Source organism: Ranitomeya imitator, chromosome 5, assembly GCF_032444005.1.
Source record: "Ranitomeya imitator isolate aRanImi1 chromosome 5, aRanImi1.pri, whole genome shotgun sequence".
NCBI classification, from domain to species: domain Eukaryota; kingdom Metazoa; phylum Chordata; class Amphibia; order Anura; family Dendrobatidae; genus Ranitomeya; species Ranitomeya imitator.
In genome coordinates, this window is record NC_091286.1 from 332,820,670 (window position 1) to 332,840,041 (window position 19,372).

The window sequence follows — 19,372 nt, forward strand, 5'->3', positions numbered from 1 at the left end:
TATTAATCAACCTGGCCAATGTCCACAACCGTTAACCACGGTTCCCTTTAATCCCTCCCCCAGGATTATATAAACATCCATTCACTTAATTCCACCAAGGGGTCCCTCACCACCTTCAGCCCCTTCTCAATGCCTTCTTGTACCACCAAACATCACATGTCCATGTCTATGGTGTTCAAATGTATTCCGTCCCTTGTCCAAAATTCCCATTCACCAGACTCCAGTTCCATATGATGCACCACTGTAAGAGGGTCATAAAAACGGTCTTGTGCCCCAAACACGTCCCGGTTAACTGTATGTATATTGCTGTCTGTAATGCCATTAAACCGTGTATTTATTGTTTTATTTAATATGCCATACAGGGAAAGTGCAGTACCTCATTTAGGACACTAGATGGGTTACCTTAGTACACACAGTTAAGATAGGAGGGGCCACTGTGAGTAAGCTAAGGACATTTCCTGATTGTGAGCAGTAGGACCAGGGAGCCCAAACAGTCTGGATGGGCTTTAAAGCCCAGGGACAGCATAGTGACCCCACAATATAGTGAAGCTAAGAGCCCAACCATCCAGGGCCAGTGGGCCAGAAGTGCAGCAGAATAAGTACCCAGGTCGCTCCAAGATGTGGCAGCTTTCTACATGGGCAGATGCCCCCATGCCTGGGATGAAACGAACGGGGGAACTCCTGAATGTAGTGAAGCTGAACAGGGAGGACACTGCAGTACCGGTCGAGATGGTACGACCCAGGTATCAACTGAAGGACATAGGGAAGAGCACAGGGAAAGCAAAGGATGTGAACTGTGCAGAACTCTGTGTTGATGCTGTAAATGATGTGGACGTGCTGCGATTGGAAACAAGTAAAGTTCTACGTTTAAAGTTGGAATTAGACTCTGTCTCTTTATGTGAAGAAGTGTCTCTACGTCTAAGGAAGGTGTTATGAACTGGTGGTTTAGGAGCAACATGGGACGAGCTCTGAAGGAGGTGGTACCTGTACTGACCGCAGTCCCTAAGCTCAACACAACACTAGAAGTAGCCATGGGATGCTCCTATCACTCCCTAGGCACCTCGTCACAGCCTGAGAACTAACTACCCCTAAAGATAGAAACAGGAAACCTATCTTGCCTCAGAGAAAATCCCCAAAGGATAGATAGCCCCCCACAAGTAATGACTGTGAGTGGAGAGGGAAAAGACATACACAGAATGAAACCAGGATGCAGCACAGGAGGCCAGTCTAGCTAAATAGATAGGACAGGAAAGAATACTGTGTGGTCAGTATTAAAAACTACAAAAATCCACACAGAGTTTACAAAAATCTCCACACCTGATTAAAGGTGTGGAGGGTAAATCTGCTTCCCAGAGCTTCCAGCTTAACTGAATTAATCCATACTGACAAGCTGGACAAAAACATAGAAAGCACAGAACGAATAAGTCCACAACCCGTGGAGAGAAAAGAGCAAGCAAGGACTTAACTTTGCTGAACTGCTGAGGATATCAGGGAAATCCAAGAGAGATGTGAATCCAACCAGGAACCATTGACAAGTGGCACTGGCTGAAGAGAGAGCCAGGCATAAATAGCCGAGCAAAAAGACAATCAGTGGAAGCAGCTGCAGACTGCTAAATCCAAGCAGCAGCCATACCACTTAAAACCACCGGAGGGAGCCCAAGAGCAGAACTCACAAAAGTGCCACTTACAACCACCGGAGGGAGCCCAAGAGCGGAATTCACAACAGGGAGGCCTCTGAGAACCAGGCAAGTGAGACAGTGCAACTCTATGTATGTAATGCGGGTGGTCAGGGCACGCTAAATCAGAAATCTGTGAGGGCCATGACTATGGCCCTCGCTGACGCTCACACCACCACCACACCATTACATACCATAAAACAAGACATCACCCTATTCTCTTTCATCATCGCTTTATTAACACCCACAATCGACCAAGATCCCCTCAAAAATTTCCTGAGAATGATATCCAACCAAAATTACCAACACCCTGGGGAACATTGCCCAGAGCTTTGATAAATCAAACTTGATATATTTTATCAGTTCCCTACATGGCCTCATACCTAGGTCATTACCCCCCGTAATACACCACATCCGGAGCTCGGTCCCGACGCACTAAACAGTGAAATTCAGGGAGTAATTTATTCCAGACCATCCCCCACTTTTTAATCCAACATAGAACTGCCTCGACCCTTGAAAAGCCCATCTGCCGCCCCTCAAGGCACACCGCCGCCCTCAATGCCACCCAGAAACAAACAAGTGTCCCATAATCCACATGAGCAGCTGACCACTTTCGGCAACATAACAAAAACCCTCTAATAAACACACCCTCCTCATTTTATGCCAAAGCTGGACGTACATAGGATCAAAATGTCGCAGATTCCCAATGCCCAATCCTCTTTACCAATTCATCACCCAACCCCATTCTGGCTGCCTCTGTAGCTGCTACAATCCGACATGAATGCCCACTATTCTCCTTTGATGATACACCCAGGGCTGCCACTAGGAATTTCAGGGCCCCATACTTGCAAAATTTTCAGTGCCCCCTTGATACTCCACCCAGGCTCCATGGCAGCCCTGCCTCCATCCCTCAAACTGTCCACAGTCCCACCGCTCTCTTGGAAAAACTCCACTTCTCACCAATCACACATTAACAGTTCCCATCACCAGATCACACATATAGCCAACAGCTTTTGTTTTGGCCAAAAGATTTTTCTAATCTGCCACCACGACAAGGTAGACTCTTTTGACTGGGCTCTACACTACTGCAACTTACTAAACATTTGTTAAACTATCCAATACAAGTTTTTGGTATCGTTTTATTATTTTTCAATTTTTAAAATGACCAATAATATCACATACAATTGACAAGTACCTCCACACCATGACCAGACACCATATTACCACCACATAGTGAAATATAATATCAGATACAAGGAAAAAAGACCGCCACATCATATCCAGACCACATATTACCACCACAGTGACCAAATAATACCACATACAAGGAGTAAATACCACCACACCATGACCAGACAACATATTACCACCATAGTGCCCGTGTATTACCACATACAAGGAACAAATACACCATGACTAGACCACATATTACCACCACATAGTGACCAAATAATAGCACATACAATGAACAAATACCACGACATCATGGCTGGACAACATATTACCACCACATAGTGACTGAATACTACAATACTGATCATTAATAGAAAAAAATACAATACTAATATCACTATAAGTGCCATTATACACAGGAGATCTGTACTTAGTATGCAGTCTCTGTGTACATCTAATACAGTGATTACCGGTGACACTATACACAAGAGCTCTGTATATATTGTCAGTGTACAGGTAATACAGTGATCACCGGTGACATTATACACAGGAGCTCAGTATACAATGTATAGTGTACAGGTAATACCGTGATCCATGTGACATTATACACATGAGAACTGTATATATTATACAGGTTATACTGTGATCAATGCCATTATACACAGGAGCTCTGTATATATTGTATAGTGTAAAGGTAATAGAGTGATCACTGGTAACATTGTACACAGGACCGCTGTATATAGTATACAGTGTATAGTGTCAGTGTACAAGTAGCACACTAACTTACCGGTGATGTCTCTAAGTAAAGTCCTTCATCTTTGCTTTTCATCTTTCATTCAGCCAGGGCTCGTCTCTGCATGAAATAACACAGTTATCTAGAGCTCCGCTTGCAGAACACATTACTTAATTTTTTCCCAAATTCTAAACTACATCAGATGAAGAAAAAAGGCGTCAGTGTCGCTCTGCACAGTAACAGGACCGCCTCCACCATTTAAAACAGTATCCTCAAAAAATAAAATAAATACATCACTGCAGGAATAATATCCCTTAATTAGCCCCTAGGGTAATAATATCCCCCATCCTGGCCCCCTTGTATCTCATTCCTGGCTCCAGCCATATGTTCTCCCATCCTACCCTCATGAGTATCCATTCTGCCCCCATGTGATGTCCCCTCCTGCCCCATCTGTCCTATGATTCTGCCCCATCTGTCCCATGATCCTGTCCCATCTGCCCCATGATCCTGCCCCATTTGTCTCCATCCTGCCCCATGATGCTGTACCATCTGTCTCCATCCTACCCCATGCTTCTGCCCCATCTGTCTCCATCCTGCCCCATCTGTCTCCATCCTGCACCATGTCTCGAACCTGCACCATGATCCTGCCCCATCTTTCTCCATCCTTCCCCATCTGTTAATATCCTGTGCCTTCTGTCTCTAATCCTGCCCCGTGTCTCCAATCCTGCCCCATGTCTCCAATCCTGCCCTCGTGTCTCCACCCTGCCCAGTATCTCCCATCCTGCCCCTGTGTCTCCCATCCTGCCCCTGTGTCTCCCATCCTGCCCCTATGTCTCCCATCCTGCCCCTTGTCTCCATTCTGCCCCTGTGTTTCCATCCTGCCCCCGAGTTTCCATCCTGCCCATGTGTCTCCATTCTGTCCCTTGTCTCCCATCCTGCGCCCTTGTCTCATTCTGCCCCCGTTTTTCCATCCTGCCCCCGTGTTTCCATCTTGCCCATGTGTCTCCATTCTGCCCCTTGTCTCCCATCCTGCCCCCTTGTCTCCATTCTGACCCGGTGTCTCCCATCCTGCCCCCATGTCTCCCATCCTGCCCTGTGTCTCCCATCCTGCCCCGTGTCTCCATCCTGCCCCTGTGTCTCCATTCTGCCCCTTGTCTCTCATCCTGCCCCCTTGTCTCCATTCTGCCCCGTGTCTCCATTCTGCTTCTTGTCTCCCATCCTGCCCCCTTATCTCCATTCTGCCCCATGTCTCCATTCTGTCCCTTGTCTCCCATCCTGCCCCCTTGTCTCCATTCTTCCACCGTGTCTCCATCCTGCCCGTGTCTCCATTCTGCCCCGTGTCTCCATTCTGCCCCTTGTCTCCATTCTGCCCCATGTCTCCATCCTGCCCGTGTCTCCATTCTGCCCCTTGTCTCCCTGCCCCCTTTGTCTCCATTCTCCCCCGTGTCTCCATCCTGCCTGTGTCTCCTTTCTGCCCCTTGTCTCCTTTCTGCCCCTTGTCTCCATTCTGCCCCATGTCTCTATCCTGCCCCTGTGTCTCCATTCTGCCCCTTGTCTCCCTTCCTGCCCCCTTTGTCTCCTTTCTGACCCTGTGTCTCCCATCCTGCCCCCATGTCTCCCATCCTGCCCCCATGTCTCCATCCTGCCCCTTGTCTCCATTCTGCCCACATATCTCCATCCTGCCCTTGTCTCCCATCCTGCCCCTTTTGTCTTCATTCTGACCCTGTGTCTCCCATCCTGCCCCCATATCTCCCATCCTACCCCGTGTCTCCCATCCTGCCCCCATGTCTCCCATCCTGCCCGTGTCTCCATTCTGCCACTTGTCTCCATTCTGCCCCGTGTCTCCAATCTGCCCCATGTCTCCATTCTGCCCCATGTCTCCATTCTGCCCCTTGCCTCCCATCCTGCCCCCTTCTCTCGATTCTGCCTACGTGTTTCTATCCTGCACCTGTGTCTCCATTCTGCCCCGTGTCTCCATCCTGCCCCTTGTCTCTATTCTGCCCGCTGTGTCTCCATCCTGCCCCATGTCTCCATTCTTCCCTGACTCCATTCTGCCCGTGTCTCCATTCTGCCCCCATGTCTCCCATCCTGCCCTTGACTCCATTCTGCCCCATGTCTCCATCCTGCCCCGTGTGTCCATTCTGCCCCTTGTCTCCCATCCTGCCCCCTTGTCTCCATTCTGCCTCCGTGTCTCCATTTTGCCCCTTGTCTCCCATCCTGCCCCCTTGTCTCCATTCTGCCCCGTGTCTCCTTCCTGCCCCGTGACTCTGCCCCTTGTTTCCCATCCTGCCCCCTTGTCTCCATTCTGCCCCGTGTCTCCATTCTGCCCCTTGTCTCCCATCCTGCCCCCATGTCTCCATCCTGACCTGGGGTGGCTGGGGGCAGATGTTTTAGCCGGGGGGGCAATAATTATGGTCCCTCTCTAGGCTATTAATATGTGCCCTCAGTCACTGGCTTTCCCACTCTGGTGGAGAAAATTGCGCGGGAGCCCACGCCAATTTTTTCCATGATTTAACCCTTTATTTTAACAGCTACAGTCACAAAATTTTGCACACATACACTTCTAACATTAGTAGTGAGGAATATGTGAAAAAAGAAGGGATATGAAATGGTTTACTGTATGTAAACCATGTCTCATATCCTGTCGGGTTTGGGAAGGAGATAGCAAAAGCCGGCAATTGAATTACCGGCTTTTATGCTATCTAGTGCTGTATTAAATATAAATATACAGTGGGGCAAAAAAGTATTTAGTCAGTCAGCAATAGTGCAAGTTCCACCACTTAAAAAGATGAGAGGCGTCTGTAATTTACATCATAGGTAGACCTCAACTATGGGAGACAAACTGAGAAAAAAAAATCCAGAAAATCACATTGTCTGTTTTTTTTAACAATTTATTTGCATATTATGGTGGAAAATAAGTATTTGGTCAGAAACAAACAATCAAGATTTCTGGCTCTCACAGACCTGTAACTTCTTCTTTAAGAGCCTCCTCTTTCCTCCACTCATTACCTGTAGTAATGGCACCTGTTTAAACTTGTTATCAGTATAAAAAGACACCTGTGCACACCCTCAAACAGTCTGACTCCAAACTCCACTATGGTGAAGACCAAAGAGCTGTCAAAGGACACCAGAAACAAAATTGTAGCCCTGCACCAGGCTGGAAAGACTGAATCTGCAATAGCCAACCAGCTTGGAGTGAATAAATCAACAGTGGGAGCAATAATTAGAAAATGGAAGACATACAAGACCACTGATAATCTCCCTCGATCTGGGGCTCCACGCAAAATCCCACCCCGTGGGGTCAGAATGATCACAAGAACGGTGAGCAAAAATCCCAGAACCACGCGGGGGGACCTAGTGAATGAACTGCAGAGAGCTGGGACCAATGTAACAAGGCCTACCATAAGTAACACACTACGCCACCATGGACTCAGATCCTGCAGTGCCAGACATGTCCCACTGCTTAAGCCAGTACATGTCCGGGCCCGTCTGAAGTTTGCTAGAGAGCATTTGGATGATCCAGAGGAGTTTTGGGAGAATGTCCTATGGTCTGATAAACCCAAACTGGAACTGTTTGGTAGAAACACAACTTGTCGTGTTTGGAGGAAAAAGAATACTGAGTTGCATCCATCAAACACCATACCTACTGTAAAGCATGGTGGTGGAAACATCATGCTTTGGGCTGTTTCTCTGCAAAGGGGCCAGGATGACTGATCCGGGACATGAAAGAATGAATGGGGCCATGTATCGTGAGATTTTGAGTGCAAACCTCCTTCCATCAGCAAAGGCATTGAAGATGAAACGTGGCTGGGTCTTTCAACATGACAATGATCCAAAGCACACCGCCAGGGCAACGAAGGAGTGGCTTCGTAAGAAGCATTTCAAGGTCCTGGAGTGGCCTAGCCAGTCTCCAGATCTCAACCCTATAGAAAACCTTTGGAGGGAGTTGAAAGTGAAAGCCAAAAACATCACTGCTCTAGAGGAGATCTGCATGGAGGAATGGGCCAACATACCAACAACAGTGTGTGGCAACCTTGTGAAGACTTACAGAAAACGTTTGACCTCTGTCATTGCCAACAAAGGATATATTACAAAGTATTGAGATGAAATTTTGTTTCTGACCAAATACTTATTTCCACCATAATATGCAAATAAATTGTTAAAAAAACAGACAATGTGATTTTCTGGATTTTTTTTTCTCAGTTTGTCTCCCATAGTTGAGGTCTACCTATGATGTAAATTACAGACGCCTCTCATCTTTTTAAGTGGTGGAACTTGCACTATTGCTGACTGACTAAATACTTTTTTGCCCCACTGTATATGTATATAAATATAAGGGCAGCACGGTGGTGCAGTGATTAGCATTGCAGCGCTGGAGTCCTGGGTTCTAATCCCACCCAGGACAACATCTGCAAAGAGTTTGTATGTTCTCTCCGTGTTTGCGTGGGTTTCCTCCGGGCACTCCGGTTTCCTCCCACATTCCAAAGACATACTTATAGGGATTCTAGATTGTGAGCCCCATCGGGGACAGTGATGATAATGTGTGCAAAAGCTGTAAAGCGCTATGGAATATGTTAGCGCTAGACAAAAATAAAGATTATTATATATATGTCTCACTGACATATATATATATACTGTATATATAGACTGCATATATGTTATCACAAATATTTGAGCCCATGGATCCATTCTATGTCCATTTTGCAAGCCGGCGAGAAAATCTCGCCGTACGGAAGCCATACGGATGACACACAGATAATTTTTGGAGAAGAAAATCGCATCCTCGCATTGAATACGGATCAATGTTCAGGAGCTTTTCTGTGTATTACGGCCGTAAAAAACGGACCGTATTTCCCTACGCTAACTGTGATGCCGGCCAAATTCCAAACAATGTTTACATATAGCCACAGATTGAAATTGTGATAAAAAGGAACCATTCGCATGAACCAACAATGGGGCATTCAGCACCCCACCTCGTCTCATGAACTCACTCACACAGCACACCGGACATAATGGTGAACCCCTAGCCTCAAACAATACCACCTTGCAACCTACAATATACCAATGACATCCATCTTTTATGATCAAATGAACACCACAACTCTTTTGCTGCAAACATCCACATCCTCCCTCAGAAGTACTCCTTTTTTAATTCTAGAGGGGCTAATCAGCTCTCCCAGAGGACAAGCTCCAAAGAAGGCTAACAAAAAAGGCCAACTTGAAAAGGTCTATGATGAACATACATCACTTAACTGCCTAACTATAATTACATATATGCTAGCCACCTTAGGGAGAGACCCAAGTTGGGCTAAATGTAGCGGGACGAAAGAGACCGAAAAGCCCTATAATTAATCAGCATCAACAGGACGCCTCCAGTCCGCCACCTTCCAGCCCTTTTTCCAACCTTTTAAGGCTTGAAGGACTAAAAAGGGCTTTGTTTCATCCTTAAGACCCCTTACCTTAAAACCAAAGGCTAGCCCTGCCATAACTTTGTTCAAGTTTGTCACTGACCAACCTGTTTCCCAACAATGCCCCACCTTCAACAATAACATACTCTCCTCTTCCAATTCCCCTCCTAGCAATGTCCTTCAATCCTCCCAGATCTTCCAAGCCTGGCCATAATGTACTCCATAACTCTGCTGGACACACCAGGTCCATTGTCTTTGCTTGAGGCACCAGATCCCATAATCGATCCCACTGTGAATGAGAGAAAGTATCAGCAATAGGATTAACATTTCTTCACCACTCACAGATTAAATGTAAGGCATAGCAGGACCAGACGTTGTAAGACCTTTACCACTGCCGATGCTGATGACAATAATGAATTTATGGCCACCACCAACCCCTACAACAAAACTGGATCTTTTATTTTGAACACTGTTGCCCCACAATGACAACGCCACAACGATGAGAAATAAATGAAGTAGTATATGGTTTGCCGTCAAACCCTGTTCTATCCAGAAGCAAGGTCATTCCTCCGAGAACCAGCAACCAGAAAATACAAACCAAAACTGTGTTGACCAGCAATAGTAACAAAGAAACCCAAGGCTTCCGTGTTCACCACCGGCTCAATCTATATTCACCTGCCATTGTACAAGTCCAAAAATAGAGCCCACACCTTCAGATCATCACGCAACTCCCTCTTGAGCCTGACAAAATGTGTAGGGGATTTTACCTCCACCGTCAGCAATGATAAACATTGACAAAAAGCTTTACCCATCGGCATGATTCTGCATGCAAAATTCACTTTCCCCAGTAGGGATTGCAATTCTCGCAGCGTTTCCTTCCATAAACCACTAATTCTCAACTATTCAGCTCTCATATCAACCACTTTTTCCTCAGGCAATCTACACTCCATCGCTAGGGTATCAATCTCAATCCCCAAGAAACTTAATGAAGTCACCAACCCAACCGTTTTCTCTGCCACTAAGAGAACCCCAAATATTTTGGCCAAGTTTCCCATTGTATGCAACATGAAACAATCATATGCCTGAGCAGATCCAATGAACAAAAAATCATCAAGGTAATGCATGCAAGAATTCAAACCAGACATTTCCTTAACCCCTTTACCCCCAAGGGTGGTTTGCACGTTAATGACCGGGCCAATTTTTACAATTCTGACCACTGTCCCTTTATGAGGTTATAACTCTGGAACGCTTCAATGGATTCCAGTGATTCTGACATTGTTTTCTCGTGACATATTGTACTTCATGACAATGGTAAAAATTCTTTGATAGTACTTGCGTTTATTTGTTAAAAAAACGGAAATTTGGCGAAAATTATGAAAATTTCGCAATTTTCCAACTTTGAATTTTTATGCAATTAAATCACAGATATATGTCCCACAAAATACTTAATAAGTAACATTTCCCACATGTTTACTTTACATCAGCACAATTTTGGAACCAAAATTTTTTTTTGTTAGGGAGTTATAAGGGTTAAAAGTTGACCAGCAATTTCTCATTTTTACAACACCATTTTTTTTTAGGGACCACATCTCATTTGAAGTCATTTTGAGGGGTCTATATGATAGAAAATACCCAAGTGTGACACCATTTTAAAAACTGCACCCCTCATGGTGCTCAAAACCATATTCAAGAAGTTTATTAACCCTTCTGGTGCTTCACAGGAATTTTTGGAATGTTTAAATAAAAATGAACATTTAACTTTTTTTCACAAAAAATTTAATTCAGCTCCAATTTGTTTTATTTTACCAAGGGTAACAGGAGAAAATGGACCGCAAAAGTTGTTGTACAATTTGTCCTGAGTACACCGATACCCCATATGTGGGGGTAAACCACTGTTTGGGCGCATGACAGAGCTCGGAAGCGAAGGAGCGCCATTTGACTTTTCAATGCAAAATTGACTGGAATCGAGATGGGACACCATGTTGCGTTTGGAGAGCCCCTGATGTGCCTAAACATTGAAACCCCCCACAAGGGACAACATTTTGGAAAGTAGACCCCCTAAGGAACTTATCTAGAGGTGTGGTGAGCACTTTGACCCACCAAGTGCTTCACAGAACTTTATAATGCAGAACCGTAAAAATAAAAAATCATATTTTTTCACAAAAATTATCTTTTCGCCCCCAATTTTTTATTTTCCCAAGGGTAAGAGAAGAAATTGGACCCCAAAAGTTGTTGTACAATTTGTCCTGAGTACGCTTATACCCCATATGTGGGGGTAAACCACTGTTTGGGCGCATGGGAGAGCTCGGAAGGGAAGGAGCGCCGTTTGACTTTTCAATGCAAAATTGACAGGAATTGAGATGGGACGCCATGTTGCGTTTGGAGAGCCACTGATGTGCCTAAACATTGAAACCCCCCACAAGTGACACCATTTTGGAAAGTAGACCCCCTAAGGAACTTATCTAGATGTGTGGTGAGCGCTTTGACCCACCAAGGGCTTCACAGAAGTTTATAATGCAGAGCCGTAAAAATAAAACAAAAATTTTTTCCCACAAAAATTATTTTTTAGCCCCCAGTTTTGTATTTTCCCGAGGGTAACAGGAGAAATTGGACCCCAAAATTTGTTGTCCAATTTGTCGTGAGTGCGCTGATACCCCATAAGTGGGGGGGAACCACTGTTTGGGCGCATGGGAGGGCTCGGAAGGGAAGGAGCTCCATTTGGAATGCAGACTTAGATGGAATGGTCTGCAGGTGTCACATTGCGTTTGCAGAGCCCCTAATGTACCTAAACAGTAGAAACCCCCCACAAGTGACACCATTTTGGAAAGTAGACCCCCTAAGGAACTTATCTAGATGTGTGGTGAGCGCTTTGACCCACCAAGGGCTTCACAGAAGTTTATAATGCAGAGCCGTAAAAATAAAACAAAAATTTTTTCCCACAAAAATTATTTTTTAGCCGCCAGTTTTGTATTTTCCCGAGGGTAAGAGGAGAAATTCGACCCCAAAAGTTGTTGTCCAATTTGTCCTGAGTACGCTGATACCCCATATGTGGAGGGAACCACCGTTTGGGTGCATGGGAGGGCTCGGAAGGGAAGGAGTGCCATTTGGAATGCAGACTTAGATGGAATAGTCTGCAGGCGTCACATTGCGTTTGCAGAGCCCCTAATGTACCTAAACAGTAGAAACCCCCCACAAGTGACCCCATATTGGAAACTAGACCCCCCAGGGAACTCATCTAGATGTGTTGGGAGAACTTTGAACCCCCAAGTGTTTCACTACAGTTTATAACGCAGAGCTGTGAAAATAAAAAATCCTTTTTTTTTTCCCACAAAAATTATTTTTTAGCCCCTAGTTTGTTTTTTCCCAAGGGTAACAGGAGAATTTGGACCCCAAAAGTTGTTGTCCTATTTGTCCTGAGTACGCTGATACCCCATATGTTGGGGCAAACCCCTGTTTGGGCACACGGGAGAGCTCGGAAGGGAAGGAGCACTGTTTTACTTTTTCAACGCAGAATTGGCTGGAATTGAGATCGGACGCCATGTCGTGTTTGGAGAGCCCCTGATGTGCCTAAACAGTGGAAACCCTCCAATTATAACTGAAGCCCTAATCCAAACACACCCCTAACCCTAATTCCAATGGTAACCCTAACCACACCCCTAACCCTGACACACCCCTAATCCCAACCCTATTCCCAACTGTAAATGTAATCTAAACCCTAACCCTAACTTTAGCCCCAACCCTAACTGTAGCCCCAACCCTAACTGTAGCCCCAACCCTAACCCTAACCCTAGCCCTAGCCCCAACCCTAACCCTAGCCCTAGCCCTAACCCTAGCCCTAACCCTAGCCCTAACGGGAAAATGGATATAAATACATTTTTTTAATTTTTCCCTAACTAAGGGGGTGATGAAGGGGGGTTTGATTTACTTTTATAGCGGGTTTTTTAGCGGATTTTTATGATTGGCAGCCGTCACACACTGAAAGACGCTTTTTATTGCAAAAAATATTTTTTGCGTTACCACATTTTGAGAGCTATAATTTTTCCATATTTTGGTCCACAGAGTCATGTGAGGTCTTTTTTTTTGCGGGACGAGTTGACGATTTTATTGGTAACATTTTCAGGCACGTGACATTTTTTGATCGCTTTTTATTCCGATTTTTGTGAGGAAGAATGACCAAAAAACAGCTATTCATGAATTTCTTTTGGGGGAGGCGTTTATACCGTTCCGCATTTGGTAAAATTGATAAAGCAGTTTTATTCTTCGGGTCAGTACGATTACAGCGACACCTCATTTATATCATTTTTTTATGTTTTGGCGCTTTTATACGATAAAAACTATTTTACGGAAAAAATAATTATTTTTGCATCGCTTTATTCTCAGGACTATAACTTTTTTAAGTTTTTGCTGATGATGCTGTATGGCGGCTCGTTTTTTGCGGGACAAGATGACGCTTTCAGCGGTACCATGGTTATTTATATCCATCTTTTTGATCGCGTGTTATTCCACTTTTTGTTTGGCGGTATGATAATAAAGCGTTGTTTTTTGCCTCGTTTTTTTTTTTTTTTTCTTACGGTGTTTACTGAAGGGGTTAACCAGTGGGCCAGTTTTATAGGTCGGGCCGTTACGGACGCGGCGATACTAAATATGTGTACTTTTATTGTTTTGTTTTTTTTATTTAGATAAAGATTTATGGGAATAATATTATTTTTTTTTTTCATTATTTTGGAATATTTTTTTTTATTTTTTTTTACACATTTGAAAAAATTTTTTTTTACTTTTTTACTTTGTCCCAGGGGGGGACATCACAGATCGGTGATCTGACAGTTTGCACAGCACTCTGTCAGATCACCGATCTGATAGGAGTGCAGGCTGCTTCACAGTGCCTGCTCTGAGCAGGCTCTGTGAAGCCACCTCCCTCCCTGCAGGACCCGGATCCGCGGCCATCTTGGATCCGGGCCTGGAGCAGGGAGGGAGGGAGGTAAGACCCTCGCAGCAACGCGATCACATCGCGTTGCTGCGGGGGGCTCAGGGAAGCCCGCAGGGAGCCCCCTCCCTGCGCGGTGCTTCCCTGCACCGCCGGCACATCGCGATCATCTTTGATCGCGGTGTGCTGGGGGTTAATGTGCCGGGGGCGGTCTTTGACCGCTCCTGGCACATAGTGCCGGATGTCAGCTGCGATAGGCAGCTGACACCCGGCCGCGATCGGCGGCGCTCCCCCCGTGAGCGCTGCCGATCGCATATGACGTACTATTGCGTCCTTGGGAAGTAAAGCCCACCCCACATGGACGCAATAGTACGTCTAATGGCAGAAAGGGGTTAACCACCCATTCCAAAAAAGTGCTAAATGTTTCAAAGTAAGCACATGAAAGTGAACATCGCATAGCAAAACAGTGATCAACAAAAAAATCCTCCATCCCCAAAACAACCCAACAAATTCATGCTGTCAGGATGTACTGGTAACAACCTGAATGCCGCTTCTAAATCCGTTTTTACCAACAAAGCCCCTTTTCCACGTAATCGTACCCAATCCATACCCACATCAAACGATGTGTACAACACAGAACATACTGTACTTTTTGGACTATAAGATGCACTATTTTCATCCAAAAATGTGTAGGAAAATGAAGCGTGTGTCTTATAGTCTGGATGTACCAGCTCTGGCTGTGGTGCGGAGGTGGGGGAGTGGTTTTGGAGGAGCAGCAGGTCACAGAGGCAGGAGTCGGCTGCTGCAGCTAACTCCTGTGCCCGCTGCTAAAGAGAAATAAATATTCACTGCATTCCACTCCCAAGGGCATGGAGGGCAATGAATATTCATTTCTCTTTATTGGCGTCTTGGTATGAAGGGCACCGATCGCGGTCCTGTATGCATGGTCCCCTCCTTTCCTTATCCTGGTATGATTGGCCCCCACCCTGGTATACATGGCCCCATCAGAAAACATTAAAAAAACAAACCATTAAACTTACCTTCCCAGCGCTCCCTCACAGCTTCCTGCTCCAATGCAAGCAGCTGCTTAATGCTTGTAAGTAGCGCATGGCAGGGACGTCATGCCCTGCTTGAAAGCCGAAGGGCAACTGCCAGAATACGCAAAGCTCTTCATGCAAGGACAGTGTGCATGCAAAGCAGTGAGTATTCATTGCTCTCTAGTAAGCACAGTGTCAGCCGTAGACTTCCTGAAGCTGGGGTGAATATTCATTTCTCTAAAGTATCGGCACACGTGACCACCGGTAGCTGCAGGAAGTCTCTGGCTGGCACTGTGCTTGCTAGAGAGTATTCCAGCAGCTGCCCTTCGGCTTGCAAGCAACGCATGATGTTACTGCCATGTTCTGCTTACAAACATAAAGAAGCTGCTGACATTGGAACAGGACGCTGCAAAGGAGTAAGTGTAATGTTTTTTTTTTAAATGTTTTTGTGATGGGGCCATGCATACCAGGATGGGGGTGGGGGCCAATTATACCAGGATAAGGATGGGACCATGCATACCAGGACCGGGATGGGGGCCAATCATACCAGGTCAAGGATGGGGCCCTGCATACCATGATAGGGATGGGTCCATGCATACTCGGACGAGATGGGGCACTGCATACCAGGATAGGAATGAGGGCGATCATTCCTGCCAGGATAATGATCAGGAGGCATTCATACCAGGATGGTGTTGAGGGCCATGCATATCAGGATATGAATAAGGGGGCCATGCATACCAGGATAGGGATGAGGGAGCCAGGCATACCAGGATAGGGATGAGAGAGCCATGCATACCAGGGGAGGGATGAGGGGGGCCATGCATACCAGGATAGGGATGAGGGGGCCATATGTATCAGGATGGGGATGAGGGGACTATATATACCAGGATAGAGGATATTAAGTACAGAATTGACCACATATTTTGCCTTCAATTTTTCCCCCCTAATTTCCGCCTCTAAAACCTAGGTGCGTCTTATGGTCCGGTGCGTTTTATAGTCTGAAAAATACGGTAACTGCGGATCAATCCCATCATTCACTGAAGACTCTTTAGGAAAAGATAGGTGATGTATTAACCTAAAATTAATTGGCTCCTTTTTTGAGCCACACTAAGTGGTGAAACCCTCAAATTACTGAGGGGAGCCCCAACAAAAGGTCTCACCATTGTACCCAATGCCACCACTTTCAATTTATCAGAAATCACATCAGGAAACTGCAATGCCGACTTTAAATTCTTAGTGGACAACCGAACTTTAGTATCGATAAAAGGGATTCTAAAACCATCCCTTAAACCATCCCTTAACAAACTGGCAGCCGATGTATCAGGATATTTACTGTTATGATTCCTGGAGTGGACCCACTGGATCGCATTGACTGCCGATCCCAGGCGAGCTGGCCAGGTGGAACCGACTCCTATATAGGGACCATTAGGGGCAGGACCAGGAGGGAGATACACCACGATAGCTTGTGCCAGAGGGGTGGCTCGAGGACAACGAGAAGAATCAGGGTACTCACCAAGGACCAGATGGGCAGAGCAGCCACAGGGTGACCTGGGACTCAGGACACGGCAGGGTTCACACAGAGGGTACTGGATCCTGGACAGGTCAGAGCACGCATTGGAGGAATACAAGGACAATTGAATATTCCATTTTTTATTCTTTGTGTCAGTTTCACATCATAAAGTTAAATATTTTTTTCTTTATTCTTGCACTTTATAAATTGTGTGACTCACAATGTTATACTTTGCTATATGAATCATTTTTTCACTGTTTATAAAATATTATGTGCACTATAGATACATCGACAGATATATTCTGATAACCATATATTGACTTCAGTGTATCCCACAACTTTTTGCAATTTTATTACTGTGGAGTTGGTTTGCCTTTGTAATAATAAATATCAATTGTTTTAAAAATGTAATACATATATGTATACTCATCTTTGGTCCGTATTGTTTGTAATCTGTTATTCAATAAAGATTTTGTAATTTTACTATTATTTTTAATCTGTACTTTTTTGGTTGGTTTCTGTGTTCTTGTGATATAACAAACCAGGCCTGAACCATTCTCTGTGGCCTCCTCACCGATCACGCTAGCTAAAATAGCGAATGCCTGCAACCAATTAGGGAAGGTCCTGGGAATTAAACGATGCCTTCTCTTTTCCTCATCCTCCTTCTCAGATTCATCTTTTCTCGCCCTATCAAGATTAAACCGCTCCAATGGAAGCAAAGAAAATATTTCTACATAATCACCTCTCCAGATCTTTTCCCACACTTCTTGTTTCAGATGCACCCCCAACGGACCCTCAAAAAATACATATACCTCTCCCTTTGCTGCATCATAAAAACGTACCAAATCTTCCTTTTCTTTTTCCCCACCTTCTCCTGTAGGTTGTCCTGAACTCGATGTCCCCTCAGCCACCGTACTAGTACCCAATTTCCTGCCACCTGCAATATTAGATGATGAAATACCCACCCCTGTATCAGAGGTCCCACACCATCTAGTTTCGCCAGGAAACCCACCTAAACCTAAAGCTGCCTCTGAATTACCAAGCCATGCAGTGGAAGGCGATAGCCCTCCATGAGAATCCCCCCAGACCACCATAACATAGCTAAATCTCTCAGATAAGAGAGGTAAGATTAGCCCCATGCCCCTGCTAACCCCCCAGAAAACATATCCTGACTCCTAATTTCTGGTGAAGCTAACAAAGGGTTGACAGGAATTAAATGAGCTGTCTCTCCTAGCTGCTTGGGAGCTGTGATACCAGTTGCTGGAAATCCAGAGTCCTGCAGATGCTGTCCAAAACCCGATCCAATCCTGTGCCGGTCCAATGCTGATTCTTCAGCTCCTGGGTCTCCCTGCATTACAAGACAGCTGACTGTGATGGAAAGCCATGCCAGCTGTCTGTGCAGGGACTCTCTGCGCTGCTGCTGCTGTGTAGTCGCATGCAGGGCCAGCTACCTGCTGCACGTATTGGGACGTCTACCCTGTTCCTTCAGCCATGTTCCCCGCTCTGCCGACCCTGCCAGCTGCTTGCTGCCCGTGTGCTCCTAGTTGCCATGGTCCTGCAACGTCTTCCATGCCAGCCTGCCGCTGCCTGTCATTACCATGCGTGGCCGACAACGTCGTGCTTTGAACAGAGCCAACCGGATACAACACGAGTTGATCTCCCTGCTGAGGGGTTGGCTGGTAAGGCCCCAGTCCGCTAACCTCTTCCGAATATCTTCGCCAAGCAGGGCCTGTTCCTGTCAGGAGATCCGCTACTTCTGCTCCCGGTATCTCCTGAGCAGCTGTGGAAGAGAGGGAGGCCGACTCCTCCCCCTGCTGCAGGCCCCACCGGACGGTAGGATTCCTCCCAGCTCTTGACCGCCAACCTGCGGCTAATGCCCTGTACCAGAGGGCCCCCGAAGGGGCTCCAGACACGGCGCCGGACCCGGGGGGTGACCTCAGGACTAAGGCACGCCAGAGGCTTGGTTCTCCGTGATCGGTGCCCATCCTGCAGAGTCTGGGAAATTCCAATCACATCCCCTGCAGCAGGCCGTGCACAGACTACTGGAGCCAGGCTGTGCCATGCGTGCCTGCGGCATTCCTCAATTGCTGATGCAGTGCCTCAACATCCATACTGCCGGTACCCTGTAGAGCTTTTTATTGCTGGTAAGGGGTGTTTTTAATGCCGGTAAGGGGTGCCTAAAATGGCTGCCACAAGGAAGATGGCTGACCCTTTTATATTACTCCCTCCCTTCACATCCAACCCCTCCTCCCCCATGTCCCAACCCCAACTCCACCTCTGCTAAAGTTGTTAACCCCACGCTTCCCAAAGACTGACAAGCTCACTATATTCTAGGCTTAACCCCATCATGTAGGCCTCCCTTCATGGCCAGGGGCCCAGTACGGCCTCTCTAGACTGACAGCTGACCACAAAGTAAGTTGTCTTTAGGGAACCAGGCAGAAGTCTGCCATACTGAATGCGACTCTCACAGCAGGGATACCAACAGGATTTCTCTTCAAGACCAGTCAATTGCAGCAAATACAACAATCCTTATTAGTTTGAAGAGGATCAAGAACAATATAAATAAAGGATGAAAAACAGACCTCAAAAACTTGTTTGAGACAGAATTTCATGGCATGATGACCTGAATGTCTGAGGGAATTCACTTTCTGAGAACAGACTTTGAAAGAGTAGAATTACTTATACAGGTGATTAATATCTGAATGAAGTCATTTATGCAGAATCTGATGATTGATAGCGCATTTATAAATCTTTGTGATAAAGATTGCTAACAAAATAACAGTCTCTTCATGACTGACACCTTTCATGCTTTGTTATTCGGCTGTGTCCAATCCCACATTTTGAGTTTGTCAGAACACAGCGCAGGCCGGACTTACTGAACTCTTTAAATGGGTTACAATATCACGAATTG

The 19,372-nt window shown here is 45.8% G+C and overlaps 1 protein-coding gene across 5 annotated transcripts in view; it reads left to right on the forward strand.

The window, feature by feature from the left end:
- LOC138637573 (gamma-aminobutyric acid receptor subunit rho-1) overlaps positions 1-19,372 on the forward strand; it is a 236,329-nt gene that overhangs the window by 106,435 nt on the left and 110,522 nt on the right. The window contains exon 1 of one of the 5 annotated variants that reach the window (XM_069726371.1): positions 16,606-19,148. The exons of 1 other annotated variant lie outside the window; for it this stretch is intronic. The gene's annotated coding sequence lies outside the window, so the exon portion shown is untranslated. Of the gene's footprint in view, positions 1-16,605; positions 19,149-19,372 lie in introns of those variants that run through there. 3 more of the 5 variants (XM_069726373.1, XM_069726374.1, XM_069726376.1) reach the window with 3 other exon arrangements.